At 42.3% G+C, this 17592-nt stretch overlaps 1 protein-coding gene across 1 annotated transcript in view; it reads right to left on the reverse strand.

The window, feature by feature from the left end:
• fat3a (FAT atypical cadherin 3a) overlaps positions 1-17592 on the reverse strand; it is a 224554-nt gene that overhangs the window by 141135 nt on the left and 65827 nt on the right. The gene's annotated exons all lie outside the window — the stretch shown is intronic.

Consider the following 17592-nt stretch of genomic DNA (forward strand, 5'->3'; position numbering starts at 1 on the left):
AAAGATAAGGAAAGAAAAGAGAGAGAAAGAAAAGAGAGACAGATATAAAAAAGAAGGGAGAGGGTAGAGAAAGACAGAAAGAAGTGAGAAGAGGAGAAGAAATGGGAAAAGAAAGAGAGATAAAGGATGAGAGAGGAGAGAGCGATAAGAAAGAATAGAGAGAAACACAGAAGAGAGAAATGGATAAAAAGAGAGAAAAGAAACAGAGCCAGAGGAAGAAGAAGGAGAAACGGAAAGAGAGAGGAGAGAGAGGCTCTCGGAGGACTGAACTGGAGGAGAGAGAGAGTGAGCTCATCACACAGACAGGACGGCTGCCCCCCAAACACCCCCCTCCACCCCGGTCCCTCTGAGAGCATGGCAGCTCCACTGTAACGGAATAACAGATCTTGAGAAGAAAGGAGAAGAGAGAAAGAGAGAGAGAGAGAGAGAGAGAGAGAGAGAGAGAAGAGAGTGAGAGAGAGAAAAGAGTGATCGAAAAAACGAAAAGACAGAGTTTTGAACAGCTGCCAAATTTAGCCCTTACTGAGAGAGGAGAGAGAGAGAGAGAGAGAGAGGGAGAGAGAGAGCAGAGTAGACAGCAGTAGCAGGGGAGAGAGGGAGAGGGAATAAAGAGTGAGAGGAGGAGGGGAATGAAAGAAAGAGCATATGAAGGGCAGACTGTAAGAGGGAAAGAATAAAAGGAGGGTTGAAACAGAAGAGTCGGAAGGGAAGGAGCGAGAGAACAAGACAGAGGAGGAAGAGAGGAGGAGGAGTGTGAGCTTTCGTTGGGCTGGACCAACTCAATTTAGACTGATTTAAACTACAGAGAGAGAGAAGAAAGTGATAAAGAGAGAGAGAGAGAGAGAGAGAGAGAGAGAGAGAGAGAGAGAGAGAGAGAGAGCAGTGCTTTGTGAGAGATGTGATTCAGTTTGAAGTAATGCTGACAGAACCAGCAGAATAACTCCTTTGGACTGAAACCCCGATAATGTGGATCAACTCAAGTTGGGTCAAACAGAATTTTGTCGAACTAAGGTCAGGACTCAAAACTTGATGAGTCAGGTTGGTCCGGGTTTGCGCCCAAAACTTGAATCAAGTTAGGTTGGGTTTGAACCCAAAACTTAATGAGTTAGGACAGGATGGGTTAGGACCTAAAACTTGATGAGTCGGGTCGGGCTGGGTTTGAACCCAAAACTTGATGAGTCTGTTCGGGCCGGGTTTGGACCCAAACTTAATGAGTTAGGACAGGCTGGGTTGGGACCTAAAACTTGATGAGTCAGGTCGGGCTGGGTTTGGACCTAAAACTTGATGAGTCAGGATGGGTCGAGTTTGGACCCAAACCTTGATGAGTCAAGTCGGGTCAGGTTTGGACCCAAAACTCGATGAGTCAGGTCAGGTCGGGTTTGAACCCAAAACTTGATGAGTCAGGATGGGTCGAGTTTGGACGCAAACCTTAATGAGTCAAGTCGGGTCAGGTTTGGACCCAAAACTTGATGAGTCAGGTCAGGTTGGGTTTGAACCCAAAACTTGATGAGTCTGGACTGGGTCGAGTTTGGACCCAAACTTGATGAGTCAGGTCAGGCTGGGTTTGGACCCAAAACTTAAGGAGTCAGGATGGGTCAAGTTTGGACCTAAAACTTGATGAGTCAAGTCAGGCCAGGTTTGGACCCAAAACTTGATGAGTCAGGTCGGGCCAGGTTTGGACCCAAAGCTTGATGAGTCAGGTCGGGCCAGGTTTGGACCTAAAGCTTGATGAGTCAGGTCGGGCCAGGTTTGGACCCAAAACTTGATGAGTCAGGTTTGGCCAGGTTTGGACCCAAAGCTTGATGAGTCAGGTCGGGCCAGGTTTGGACCCAAAGCTTGATGAGTCAGGTCGGGCCAGGTTTGGACCCAAAGCTTGATGAGTCAGACCGGGCCGGATTTGAACTTACAACTTAATAAACTGAGTAAGGTTGGGTTTGGACCGAAAACTTGATGAGTTGGGTCAGGTTTGGACAGAATTTTATTGGGCTTCAAAATTTGATAATGTGGTTTGGGTCAGAATTTGTTCTGACACAATTTTGTCAGGCTTGGGCCAGTTTCAGACTCAAAACTCAGCAATGTGGTTCGAGTTGAGCGTGGACAGAACTCTGATGGGCTCGGGTCTGGTTCAGACTCAAAGTTTGATCACATGAGTCGGGTGGGGTCCGTATGTGCTGAATGTGTGTGTGGTGGTCCGACTGAAGGAATTCTCCTTTTGTGTTTGATTGTGAGCCTCACTCTCGCTTCATTGGCCGCTGGGTCAGATCGAGTGTCTGATTGGCTGCCTGCTGGTAAGGGTGAATTGGTGGAAAGTTTGAACACAGGCCCCGCCCACTATCAGTTAGGAGCTCATTAACATGCGGATGTGTCAGGCTGGGAGGATCAAAGCTAATCTGCATAATCTGCATAATAAAATCCTGCCAAATTTACCCAACACTGTCTGTACATACAGCTCTGTGTAGCACATTTACATTCTTATACGTTTAATTAGAATCTGCCTTTGAAATCCGGCTTTAAATAAAGAGAAATGAGGATTTTATTTTTACATTTTTCATAACTGAAGCTTCCGCAGCTTTATTTTAATGAGGGGGGAAAAAATCACAGTATCATCTCCAATTTCAGTAATTAATTACAGAGAGAGCGAATGCTGGTCTCACCACCACTCTCTCTCTCTCTCTCTCTCTCTGTTGTGTATAATAGACCCTGTGGTTAGAAATGGCTGCAGTCAGCTAATTTAACCCTGCAAGAGAAAGATAGAGAGAGAGAGAGAGAGAGAGAGAGAGAGAGAGAGAAGAAGAAGAAGAAGAAGAAGAAGAAGAAGAAGAAGAAGAATGAGAGAGACCAGAAGAATAAGAGACAGATGAGATAGAAAAAGAGAGAGAGAGGGAAAGAGAGAGGGAAAAAAGGGAGAGAGGAGATGGGGAATGGGGAAAGAAAAAGACGGAGAGATAGAGAAAAAGAGAAGAAGAATAAGATAGTCGATGAATGAGAGAGAGGAAGAGAGAGGAAGAAGAATAAGAGAGTAGAAGAAAGAGAGAGAGAGAGAGAGAGAGAGAGAGAGAGAGAGATTTGCAGTGAATTGTTTTTATTCAGACTGTATCTCAGATATCGTGGAGCCCACAAACAACCAGGAGCTAAATACACTCCCCACCAATGCATCATGGGAAATCTCAGCCCCCCAGCAGATTGAATTTCACCTCCTTTCTCTCTCTCTCTCTGTCTCTCTCTCTGTCTTTCTCTCTCTCACTCTCTCTCTCAATCTGATCCTCTGATCCTTCCTTTGTTACTCCTGCTTCAAGCAACAGAAATTTAACACACACACACACACACACACACACACACACTCACACACACACTCACACACACACACACACACACACTCACACACACACACACACACACACTCATGTTCCCTCACACATTAATCACGTTCACTGTGCTGTGCTGAGCGTCTGTACTGGGGGGTTTACGCTCATGTTCTTCTGTAGTTGTATGGAGTCTCAGCCCTCGGCCTGCTGCCCGTCCTTCATCAGCCCATTTACACCAGACGCGGTTCAATATCTGCAGAGGAAAACGAACTAGTCGGTACCCAAAGCAAGTGGAGTCGAGTCAAGTTGAGTCGTACCACACAGTGGAAAAGCAGCTATGCTCAAAGCAAGTGCAAATGACAGCGCTCGGCCAACGCCCTGCAAACGGTCAGTCCGTCTGTACAAACTCAGGTTATTCACACACAGACACCGAAATCCTGAGTGTAAGCTGTAACGTCCGTATGGCTGCGTGACGCGAAGGAGTCAGCAAATGCATGTGTACGGCTGTCCATGAGAGGGCGCTCACAGCATCATCTGTATTCACAACAGAGGTGTAAAAGTGAATTACACTCCGCAAACGTAGGGGGAGCCCAAGAGCAAAAAACACCACTTCTCACGTAATGCTGCTTTAAAAACAACAATGGTAACGTGCGTTTAAAACTGGGGGTGCTGAAATTTTAAGCAGCATAATGGACCATGAGGATTTAAACCTAATGGTTTTGGTTTCTAATGGGAATTGGCATAATGGCTTCCAATCGAAAACACTAGTTTTCCTGTAGAACACCTTTAGATCCCATTAGAAAACCATCAAATGCATTTGAAATCGGCCATCGGTCACCTGTAAAAACATTAGGATCCTTTACACTGTGATATCAACCCATTAAAAAAGTCAAAACACATTACAAAACCATCAGGAACCAATGGCTTCTATGTTTTTTGTTTTTTTTTTAGGGGCGTTAGCTATGCTAGCTTCAGTTCTGGTAAGGTGAAAGTAACATTAGATCAATATTGCTAGTTTGCAAGTTTAGCTATATTAGTGGTACAGATACCCTGTAAAGAATCTTGAATCTTTAAAACAGGAGACTGACATGCTAGCTAGCCAACTAACTGGACAACTGCAGTGATATAAAGGGGAAGACAGGCACGTTCTGAGCTAATATGCTAGCGAGTCAGAATCATGAACGTGGTGTGTCTTTCACCGTGGATATTTATAAATGCTACGTCCACCTTTCGCAGTTCTCTTGCATGTTTACAGTCTATTTACGCTTCACTTTAACTTGTATTTATGTAAATTGTTCACTGTTGGTACTTGAACCCGAAAGCAAAACACATTTGTTAAAAACACTGCGCTGTTTGGATCTCAGTACCTCAGCTAAGTTAGCTAGGAGAGACGAGCCTGTTAGCATAAGCTTAGCTAGGAAGCTACAGCTCCAAACACCACAGAGGAGGTTTTATTTCAGCTCTCTGAACCTCCAACATCAGCCGAACGACTTCGCTTCCTCAGATTTGAGTCATTACCATCTAAATCTGCACCAGTAAAGCTTTTCTTAGTCAGAATCAAACTGTGGTGCGCAGAGCTGGCAGCATGCTAACTAAGCTAATGCTAACCAGCCACTAACAGGAGGTGGTAACAGGAGAATGATATGCTAGTTAGCCAACTTAGCTAAACTGAACAATTGCAGTGATACGAAGGGCCAGATAGTCACGTTCTTAGCATGCTAACATGCTTGCGAGTTAGAATCATGAAAGAAATGTTCATGTTTTGCAGTTCTAACAGCTGTTTACCGTCTATTTACGCTTCAGTTTAATTTGTATTTATGTAAATCGTTCACTGTTTGTACTTAAACCCGAAAGAAAAAGACATTTGTTCTGAAACTGAGCGCTAGCATCGGCTCTGCTTCTACCTCCGGAAGTCTGAAGTAAAGTTTATTGATTAGTATGGATTACAGATTTGATCAAGTGCTGCATCTTCTGTTTCAGCATGTTTCGGTACGTCTGAGAGATGAGGAAGAAGTGCGCTATCAAGAAAAACCTCTAGTGCCTCTAAAACTACCTCTCTTCACGTCAAGAGCGAAACCTCTGCCGTTTTTCTTAATTAACTCACAACGCTAAGGCACTCTGAGCCTTTCAGTCTCAGTCTGCAGAGCTTTTAAACGGCTGGAGGGCATGAAAGGGAGCGTTTCACGATATGAAAAGAAGCTGCTGCGCTCGAAGCTCCGAGGTTTTCCTTAAGCAGCAGATGTTCCTCGGCTAATGCACTCAGGTAATCGGAATTCCAGGCAACAAAGAAAAGCACTGAGATCATTCAGAACCGCGCTGAACGCTGAGGCTAATGATCTCAGTGAGTGTTCATGAACAGCACGCCCAAAATGGGCCCGAACTAGATGTAGGGCACCTTTCAGAATTAATGGCACCCCTTGATAAAGCCAATGGAAAACGCAATAAAGAATTTTTAGATCGTTTTTTGTTAAAATGACTAAAGATGCCAATCATTCTGGATGATTCCACCTCATCAGCACCTCCAAATTGGAATTTTTCATAATTTGTAGAGAAGATTAGCGACTCAGACTTCTTTACAGTGGTGGTGATAGGAACCAGGGGTCGCCATGACCACAACACAATATAGACATTTTATTTATTATCCAGAACCACCAGTGAACCTACACGAGTCTTCTGAGTTTATATGGAGTGTTGATGATGGAAAATAGTGGAAAATCTGAAATAATAAGTTTTCTTTGGGGACTATTTTGCCTCACAGCGCCCTGCATATTATGTATCCCTCAACATGAATGGAGTTTAAAGCCAAAATCTTCTCAAAACTACCGCAAAACAGTGTCTCAGTCATCAGGCAGTGAATTCATAACCATTTCATGTAGTAACTTTCTGTGAGGGAGCTTTTAGAGGTGGACGTCTGGTTCCTATCACCACCACTGTGAACAACATGGAATATTTGAAAATGGAAAAACTTGTACTTTTACCTGTTTTTATGAAAGCCCACGCATCCGTTTTTGAGCAGCTGAAAAGAGTGGTCATCTAGAATCTAAAACATGGTCACCTTTCACTCACTCACTTGACCAAAGCTGACCAAAGAGCTGTATTCAGTATTCAAGACAATGTAGTTAAAGACGCTCTGCTAGCCTGCACTGCTCACAACCAACACATTCAAACAGGCTTAGTGACCTGCTCAGGGCTGCCAGATTGGGCAGGATCCACCAGAACAACATTTTATGCCATTTGCTACAGCAGTAAGTGTTTATGGGTCTGATCGGGGTTGCCAGATTGGGTAGGATCCCCAGGAACAACATATTATGCCATTTGCTATGACAATTATTGTTTGTAAGTCATGTTTGACTTACTTCAAGTTAAATTAATGCCCAATAACAACAAAGATCACAATAACTGTAATAATAACAACAAATAGTGATTACAAAAGTCATTTAATCATTAAATGGAATTGCATGTCTTGAGTTTCCTCTTAGACGTCTACAATATTCAAGATAATATTTGAGAAAATATTCAAAAACTGAATTAAACAGTGCTGGAAGTCAGAGTGGATGTCAGCCCTGCTGTGTGCAGTGGTTTCATACTTAAAAATAATAAATTAAAAAACAAACAGTGGCTTCAAATTTCTGGCCTTTAAGTATGTAATTGCGGGGGATTCAGAAAAGCATCTGGAATTCCCCTTTAAGTACTAAAGCAGGACAGCAGTAATAGCAATAGACCGGTGAGGGTTAATAAGGACATCATGCTTATGAAGTATGACGGAGCTTAAAGCAGCCGGAATCATACATCAACACGAAAATGTAACTACACACGTTTACTTAACCTCCTGACACCTGGCAACACTACACACACACACACACACACACACACACACACACTACAAACACACACACACAGGACCTGGATGGTTTCCATATGTGTAATCACACAGACGCTCAGACGGCACAGTGAATCTGGTAAGGTCATCAGATATGATGGAGAGGGTGCTGCTGTGGTCAGTAGGAAACAGAGAGGATCATTTACATTAAAATAACACACACACACACACACACACACACTCGCCCGCCTTAGAGCTCTCAGTTTCACATCTACTATAAACATCTGCTCACACACACATTACACGAATCTAAAGCACATTACACTAATATATGTACATAGAGAGAGCGGAAAGAAGGGAGAGAGAGAAAGAGAAAGAGGAGAGAAGGGAGAGAGAGAGTGAGAGAGAGGAGAGAAGGAAGAGAGAGAGGGAGAGAGAGAGAGAGAGATATGACAGATTGAGATGTAGAGAGAGAGGAGAGAGGAGAGAAGGCAGAGAAAGACAGTGAGAGAAGAACGAAGGGATAGAGAAAAAAAGAAAAGAAAGAGAGAGAGAAAGGAGAGAAGAGAGAGAGGGACAGTGAGAGAGGAAAGCAGGGAGAGGGAAACAGAGGAGAGAGGGGAAGAAAAAAGGAAGAGAGACAGAGAGGAAAGAAGGGAGAGAGAAGAAAGAAAGAGACAGAGGAGAGAGAAGGGAAAGAAGGAAGAGAGACAAAGAGAAAGACAGCGAAAGAGGAGAGAAGGGAGAGAGAGAAGGAAAGAGACAGAGGAGAGAAGGGAGAGACACTGAGAGAGGAAAGAAGGGAGACAGAAAGATGGAGAGAGATAGAGTGAAAGAGGAAAGAGAGAGAGAGAGAGTTAGGACAGTATCCACTCCGTTTAAACATTCAAAAAAGAGCTCTAAACTTCTGGAAACACATAAAATCCAGTGACCCCCAGTCACTCCACTATAAAGCACTGGCTAGTCAGGAGCTGAGCATCGACAGGAGTCCCCTGAGCCAGCTGGTCCTGAGTCTCAGTGACCTACAACCAAATGATATCACCAACACCAATCAGCCTGACCACACGCTCGCCCAGAAAATCAGACCCAATCAGATTATCACCAAAGGAGAGTGCTGACCATCTACAGACTCAGTGAGCACAGCCTGGCCATCGAAACTGGCCGGCGCAGACAGACCTGGTTACCCAGAGAGGCCAGACTGTGCTCTCACTGTGAGCTCTCAGTGGTGGAGATGGAGCTGCACTTCCTCACAGAGCTGCTCGAGATACGACTCCATTAGAAAGGAGCTCTATGGGAAGGTGAGCAGCGTCTGTCCTGAGTTTCAGCTCTGCAGTGACTCTGAGAAGCTGCCGTACGTGTTGGGAGAGAAGAGCGAGCTGATCACACACGCAGCCAGATACGTGACCGCCTGTCACAACCTGAGGGACCACCAGTGAGAAACTGATATTGATTTTTATTGATTATTTTTTATGTGTTTCTTGTTAACTGCGAGGGGGAAAGAAGGAAGAGAGACAGAGAGAAAGACAGTGAAAGAGGAGAGAAGGGAGACAGAGAAAAAGAGACAGAGAGGAGAGAAGGGAGAAAGAAAGAGAGAGACAGAGTGAGAGAGGAAAGAGAGAGAGAGAGAGAGAGAGAGAGGAGAGATGGGAGAGAGACAGAGAGGAGAGACGGGAGAGAGTGAGAGAGGAGAGAAGGGAGAGAGACAGAGAGAGGTAGAGTGAGAGAGGAAAGAAGGGAGAGAGATTGAGAGAGGAAAGAAAGGGAGAGAGAGGAGAGACGGGAGAGAGACAGAGAGGAGAGACGGGAGAGAGAGAGAGGAGAGACGGGAGAGAGACAGAGAGGAGAGACGGGAGAGAGAGAGGAGAGACTGGAGAGAGACAGAGAGGAGAGACGGAAGAGAGAGATGAGAGACGGGAGAGAGAGAGAGGAGAGACGGGAGAGAGACAGAGAGGAGAGACGGGAGAGAGAGAGAGGAGAGACGGGAGAGAGACAGAGAGGAGAGACGGAAGAGAGAGAGGAGAGACGGGAGAGAGACAGAGAGGAGAGACGGAAGAGAGAGAGGAGAGACGGGAGACGGGAGAGAGAGAGAGAGGAGAGACAGGAGAGAGAGAGAGGAGAGACGGGAGAGAGACAGAGGAGAGACGGGGGAGAGACAGAGAGGAGAGACGGGAGAGAGAGAGAGAGAGAGGAGAGACAGGAGAGAGACAGAGAGGAGAGACGGGAGAGAGAGAGAGGAGAGACGGGAGAGAGACAGAGAGGAGAGACGGAAGAGAGAGAGGAGAGACGGGAGACGCGAGAGAGACAGAGGAGAGACAGGAGAGAGAGAGAGGAGAGACGGGAGAGAGACAGAGGAGAGACGGGGGGGAGAGACAGAGAGGAGAGACGGGAGAGAGAGAGAGGAGAGACGGGAGAGAGACAGAGAGGAGAGACGGAAGAGAGAGAGGAGAGACGGGAGAGAGACAGAGAGGAGAGACGGGGAGAGAGAGAGGAGAGACGGGAGAGAGACAGAGAGGAGAGACGGAAGAGAGAGAGGAGAGACCGGAGACGGGAGAGAGACAGAGAGGAGAGACAGGAGAGAGAGAGAGGAGAGACGGGAGAGAGACAGAGGAGAGACGGGGGGAGAGACAGAGAGGAGAGACGGGAGAGAGAGAGAGAGAGAGGAGAGACAGGAGAGAGACAGAGAGGAGAGACGGGAGAGAGAGAGAGGAGAGACGGGAGAGAGACAGAGAGGAGAGACGGAAGAGAGAGAGGAGAGACGGGAGACGCGAGAGAGACAGAGAGGAGAGACAGGAGAGAGAGAGAGGAGAGACGGGAGAGAGACAGAGGAGAGACGGGGGGGAGAGACAGAGAGGAGAGACGGGAGAGAGAGAGAGAGAGAGAGAGAGAGAGGAGAGACGGGAGAGAGACAGAGAGGGGGACTGCGATTAACTCAAATTCACACAATAAACTTTCACAACTAAACTGAACAACATTCTCCCAGATGTTGATTCCAACAGCGTGGATAATGACTAATTCTCCTCAGTGAAGGTCACTCAGCATCTCTCACCGCACAATGTGGCAGCAAGTCACTGACTGAAGGACAGTGGGTTACTCTCTCCACCCCGACCCCACTGACCACCAACAAACCCCTCACTGTAAATCAGTTAAATACATATTTTCTGTTATCACCTTTATTATTTAATACCTGTAGTCCTACTTTATTTATTTCTTTCATTATAAAATATTACTCTTGTTGCTGTTTCGTTATGATAATGATCATGATTACTCTACAAAGTACGTTCAGCTTTAAAGTTTACATGCTTTTGTCTTTTGGAGACTTTATAAAATAAATCCATGATGACAAACGCAACACTGAAAGTCCTCTGTGATTGTTTATTCGCTTCTCTGTGTTGAGTTACTGTTGCTGTTAGCATGGCTGTTAGCCGTCCACAGATGGTCGACCATGACCAATCAGAGACTGTGTTCCTGACTCGTCGATCAATCTGAGGCTGTGTTTCTGACTTGTCAACCAATCAGAGGATGTGTTCCTGGCTTATGGACCAATCAGAGACTGTGTTTCTGACTCGTCAACCAATCAGAGGCCGTGTTCCAGACTCGTCAACCAATCATAGGCTGTGTTCCTGACTTGTTGACCAATCAGAGGCTGTGTTCCTGACCTGTTGACCAATCAGAGGCTGTGTTCCTGGCTTGTAGACCAATTATGAGGTGGTACCAAAAGGACACCCATGTTCTCTTTTAGGTCATTTTGATTTCTTTCCTCTGTTTCTGTCCATCTTTCTCTTCTTAAGTCTCTCTCCATGTCTCTCTCTGTCTCTGTCCCTGCCTCACTCTGTGTTTGAGGTGATCAGTGAGGCTGAAAAGTGAGGCATGTTTTGAAGAACACACACTGACATACATACACTCAACCTGTGCGTGTGTGTGTGTGTGCGTGCGTGCGTGCGTGCGTGCGTGCGTGCGTGCGCGCGCGCGTGCGTGCGTGCGTGCGTGTGCGTGCGTGCGTGCGTGTGTGTGTGCGTGCGTGCGTGTGTGCGTGCGTGTGTGTGTGTGTGCGTGTGTGTGTGTGTGTGTGTGTGTGTGTGTGTGCGCGCTTGGAAAGCTGGTAAATCACTTTAGCAGTGAATGGATGTGTAACAGTAGACGTACCTAGAACAACCTGTTAACCCTCAGCAGTGACCGAGTGGGTAATGAGGAGAATTTCCTGAGAGCCTGTAATGTTTCGGACTAACGACATAACATCAACATGAAAGCGACTCGCTGAGGCTGGACCTCATTTTTTCCCCACACAACATAAACAAAAATTTAATTTTCCTTTCCACCTTAAATAGTGTAAAGATTACACTGCGTTTATAATGTGTTCCACCTTAAATGGTGTAGAGATTACACTGCGTTTATAATGTGTTCCACCTTAAATAGTGTAGAGATTACACTGCGTTTATAATGTGTTCCACCTTAAATAGTGTAGAGATTACACTGCGTTTATAATGTGTTCCACCTTAAATAGTGTAGAGATTACACTGCGTTTAGAATGTGTTCCACCTTAAATGGTGTAGAGATTACACTGCGTTTATAATGTGTTCCACCTTAAATGGTGCAGCAGTTACACTTTTTATAATGTGTTCCACCTTAAATGGTGAAGCAGTTACACTTTTTATAATGTGTTCCACCTTAAATGGTGCAGCAGTTACACTTTTTATAATGTGTTCCACCTTAAATGGTGCAGCAGTTACACTGTGTTTATAATGTGTTCCACCTTAAATGGTGCAGCAGTTACACTGTTTTATAATGTGTTCCACCTTAAATGGTGCAGCAGTTACACTGTGTTTATAATGTGTTCCACCTTAAATGGTGCAGCAGTTACACTGTTTATAATGTGTTCCACCTTAAATGGTGCAGCAGTTACACTGTGTTTATAATGTGTTCCACCTTAAATGGTGCAGCAGTTACACTGTGTTTATAATGTGTTCCACCTTAAATGGTGCAGCAGTTACACTGTGTTTATAATGTGTTCCACCTTAAATGGTGCAGCAGTTACACTGTGTTTATAATGTGTTCCACCTTAAATGGTGCAGCAGTTACACTGTGTTTATAATATGTTCCACCTTAAATGGTGCAGCAGTTACACTGTGTTTATAATGTGTTCCACCTTAAATGGTGCAGCAGTTACACTGTTTATAATGTGTTCCACCTTAAATAGTGTAGAGATTACACTGTGTTTATAATGAGTTCCACCTTAAATGGTGAAGCAGTTATATGGTTTTTATATTGTGATCCTTATATTGTCCCTTATAGTCCATTAATTTTGTATGAATAATCTAAAAATTACATGTTATGTATGACATTATCCTACAACACCTCCTTTACATTTTCAGTGCATCAAAAAAAAAAAAAAATAGGCTTTAGGCCTAAAAATGTCAGGTGGTGCAACCGTACAATCATTACGCAGATTATGTAAACTATAAAAACTGGCAATTTAGTTACATAAAATTTGAAATAAATTATGATTTTAGGTTTGAAAATGTACATGTAGCAAAACAGGGTAACTCCAAAAGTATTTTTAAGGACAGTAGCTCTTTCATAAATATTTTTTAAAGATTTGAGTGATCGTTTGGCTGTTTTAGTTCACCAAGTCAGGTGGTGTGACCCCACGAAAAACATTAAATTTGTTATTATTATAAAAAAATGTTTATTTATTTGGAGAAAATGTACAGTCTTGAGTTCAAGGTTGAATGTTTATACAGGTGTCCAAGTACCAAGACTAGTGTATGAATTTTTTCAGTGGTCGCGCCACATGACATCTTCTGGGTGGTAAAATTGATCATTCTGTTTAAGAAATTACACAATTATGAAAACTACGAAACATACAAACACGTTCAATAAAATCCATTTTAGGCTTTAGGCCGAAAAATGTCAGGTGGTGCGACCATGTAACCACATTCGCAGATTACATAAACTAAAAAAACTGGCAATCCAGTTACATACATTTTTAAATAAATTATGGTTTTAGGTTTGGAAATGTAACACATAGCAAAATAGGGTAACTTGAAAAGTATTTTGTAAAACTTTTGTCTATAAATTCTGATTTCCTCAAATGTCATGCGGTGCAACCAACAACTAAACACTTTTATTCTGCTTTTTAGAAAGAGTGGGCTGGGTACTGCACCTTCACGTCATGGTCAGTAGCCATTTCATAAATATTTATTTATTTTTTAATATTTTTTATATTTATATTATATTTTTTTTCATTTTAAAAATTTGAGTGATAGTTTGGTTCCAGTTTACCATGTCAGGTGGTGCGACCCCAGGAAAATCATAAAACTTTCTGTTATAAAAAATGTATTTTGAGAAAATGTACTGTCTTGAGTTCAAGGTCAAATATTTATACAGGTGTCCAAGTACAAAGACTAGTTTATGAATGTTCTCAGTGGTCGCGCCACATGACGTCTTCTGGGTGGTAAAACTGGTAATCCTGTTTAAAAGTGAATTTACACCATCATAAACACTAAAACATATAAACACATTCAACAAGATTCTGGCAGATGCAAACATCTTTTTTCTAATTTTGAAATCAGAATTATCATTTTGAAAATTTTGAAATTCTTTATTTTGTCACTGGCGCGTAAACACCCAGAACACACACATCCAAACACATCACACACACTTCCATTAACATTCCTGCACACGCAGCAGGAGGCCGAGCTTTATCGCTCCTCAGTCCACATTCATTAACTTTCTGCTATTTACACAAATTAATCCATTTATATTCATATATTCTATAAGACACTCTGACTTACATTTATTAATGTGCAAATTCCTTATCTTTATATTCATATTCATTCAGCTAAAGGGTCCCAACAGTGACACCACCACACACTCACTCCTCTAACGTACAATCTAGAACATACAAAACTATAAAACATTCTAGAACATACAAAACTATACCACATTCTAAAACATAATAATCTACAATACTTTCTAGAGCACAAAATAACTACTATACATTCTAGAACACAGAATAATACATTCTAGAACAGAGAATTTAAATTTTAGAACATATACAAGTACACATCTAGACCTATGTAGAACATACCAAATAATCACATATAATCAATACACATGTGCTATCTGGAACATACCAAAGTACTTTATATTCTAGAACAAAGATGTTAAATTTTAGAACACATAAAAAGTCTACACCTAGTACTACCTAGAACATACCAAATGACCACATATTCTTCCTTCAAGAACAGACCAAAACACTATACATTCTAGAATGAAGAATTTAAATTCTAGAACACACAAGAATTGCAGTGCCTTCTGGAACACAGCAATGTACTATGTATTGTAACAAATTTGCATTTTAGAACACACAATAATTGCTACATACATTCTAGAACAATTTAGATTTTAGAACACATAATGTCTACCTAGAATCACCTAGAACATACCAAATGATCACACATTCTAGAAAAAAGAATTAACATTCTAGAACACAGACAGAATGCAGTGCCTCCTGGAACACATCACAATCCTATACATTCTAGAACAAAGAACTTTTATTCTAGAACACACAAGAATTGCAGTGCCTTCTGGAATACACCCAAGTACTACACATTCTAGAACAATTTACATTTTAGAACACATAATGTGTACCTAGAACTACCTAGAACATACCAAATGATCACACATTCTAGAGCAAATAATTTAGCTTATAGAACACAGAAAGAATGCAGTGCCTTCAGGAACACACCACAGTACTGTACATTATAGAAAAAAGAATTTAAACTCTAGAACACACAAAATTGCAGTGCTTTCTGTAACACGGACAAGTACTAAACATTCTAGAACAAAGAATTTACATTCTAGAACAAACAAAGAATGCAGTGCCTTCTGGAACATACTAAAGCACTATACATTCTAGAACACAATCTAGAACACAAATGATGCAGTGCCCTCTGGAACACACCAGCGTACTGTACATTCTAGAACAACAAATTTGCATTTTAGAACACACAAGCCTTCTGGAACACACCCAAGTCTTACACATTCTAGAACAATTTACATTTTAGAAGACATAATGTCTACCTAGAACATACCAAACAATCACACATTCTAGAGCAAAGAATTTACATTCTAGGACACAGACAGAATGGAACCCACCAAAGTACGATTTGAAAAAAAAACATTCTAGAACACACAAAATTCATTGCCCTCTAGAACATGCAAACTACCACAGAGCTACAATGTGGAGCGTCTGAAACACGCAAAACTTCAGTGTACTCTAGAACCCATTTGAGAGGTACCATCCAAGAGAACACAACAGACATGCTAGAACTGGAACAATTTCGCTACTACTATCCGCCATTATACTGTGCTAGACTGGTGTGCTAGAGCGCTTAGCCACGCTAATTTAAAGTCTCACTCTAAAGAACGCGGAGTGGACGAGCCTGAATGAAACCATTCTTGATTCGACGGCCAGTCTGAGCGCAACAGTTCCGTGTCATAACCGTTCTAGCCTCAGTGAACTCCGACAAGTGCTCTAAATCCTTTAAAGCGGGGCGTGACCGAGGGGTTCTCTTAACTAAGCCCGCCGAGTGACACCCTCACAAAAAGGCGCATCAGATGAGATTAGGCGGCGGTGCGCTGCCGACCTGCTCTCCGCCTGCCTGTCACACTCGCTTACATCCTCGGAAAGCGAAGAGGCCGATTCGCCGGACACAAAACCGAGAGCGGTTCTGGACTAAATTACATCCTCAGTGAATGAGGGTCACTAGTGTTAATCAAAACAGAAGCGCAGAACGAACGAGGGATGAACAGGTTTATTCAAATATACAAACAAACTCATCTTTGTACTCATTTCCTTAATAATAATTCAATCTTTAAGAGAGACTCAGAGCGGTTTGGTGTGAAACGGTTCAGACTTCTTTACAGTGGTGGTGATAGGAACCAGGGGTCGCCATGACTACAACACAAATATAGACATTTTATTTACTATCCAGAACCACCAGTGAACCTACACGAGTCTTCTGAGTTTATATGGAGTGTTGATGATGGAAAATAGTGGAAAATCTGACATGGTAAGTTTTCTTTGGGGACTATTTTGCCTCAGAGAACCCTGGATATTACGTGTTACTCTGTTTACATCTTAACCGTTTAATTATGCAGGAATTTCTTTCAAGTTAATCAAACGCTTGATCAGATAATCAAATGCAGATCTCCTCTTACGCCAGCTGCATGCAACGAACAAATGTTAAACCTTCCATGTTTTTGTTTACATTCACTCTCGTTGGGTTTTAAACACTATTTATTAAAAACGGATATAAACTCAAATAACGAGGCTTTACATTGATGTCAGTTGGTCTCATAAAGCGAGGTACCTCCTCGCCGATATTTCAAAGCGTGAATACAGTAAACACGCCCGTCCCCGCTCTGTATCTGGGAATCCATCCTGGAGCTGAGTTCTGAAAGCCTGGCAGCGTGGACCGCATTCTGACGGACTGTTTGGTCCCCCTCCAGCTGGACAGCTCAGATTGCTGCCCGACTGAGGGCTGTTCACTTGGACGGAGCCCAAAGCAGCCCAACAGAGTGGAGCCCAACAAGCAGTTGTGGTCAGAAACGGATCGATCGAGTTAGCGGACAAGTCGAGATCATCACGGCTTGTTCGAGCAAACTGGTGAGTGAAGATACCTGAGAGGAGCAAGTGCTGAAAGTTTCGCAATAGTTTTTTTTTCCCGTCTTTTTGGATGATCGTATCAGATTTTACTAGAATTCAGAATCGCCACGAGTCAAATTTTACATTTCAAAATTACTATATGAGTCGAATTTTACATTTTAACATCACTATATGAGTCAAATTCTACAATGCAAAATAACTATATCAATTCAATTTTACATTTCAAAATTATTATTAGTCCAATTCTATACAGAAAAATCATTATATGAGTCAAATTTTACCATGTAAATCACTGTCAAATTTACAAAAAATCACTATTTGAGTCAAATTTTACATATCAATATCACTATTTGAGTCCAACTTTACACTGCAAAGTCACTACACAAGTCAAATTGTATTGACACAAAAATCACTGAGTCAGATTTTACATTTCTAAATCACCATATGAATCTGATTTTACAGTGCAAAATCACTGAGTCAAATTTTCCATTTAAAAATCATTATATGATTCAAATTTTACATTTCAAAATCACTATATGAGTCAAATTTTACAGTGCAAAATCAGTATTTGTCAATAGTGTATGTATAGTATAGTGTAAGTCAAATTTTACATTTCAAAATCACTATGAGTTAATTTTACGTCAAATACACTATGAGTCAAATTTTACATTTCAAAATCACTGAGTCAAATTTTAGATTTCCAAAACCACTATACAAGTAAAAATTTCACAATGCAAAATGACTATATTAGTTAAACTTTACAGTGCAAAATCACAATGTGCATAAAATCTTATAAT

The sequence above is a fragment of the Colossoma macropomum genome, unplaced genomic scaffold (assembly GCF_904425465.1).
Source record: "Colossoma macropomum unplaced genomic scaffold, Colossoma_macropomum, whole genome shotgun sequence".
In the NCBI taxonomy this organism is placed as follows: domain Eukaryota; kingdom Metazoa; phylum Chordata; class Actinopteri; order Characiformes; family Serrasalmidae; genus Colossoma; species Colossoma macropomum.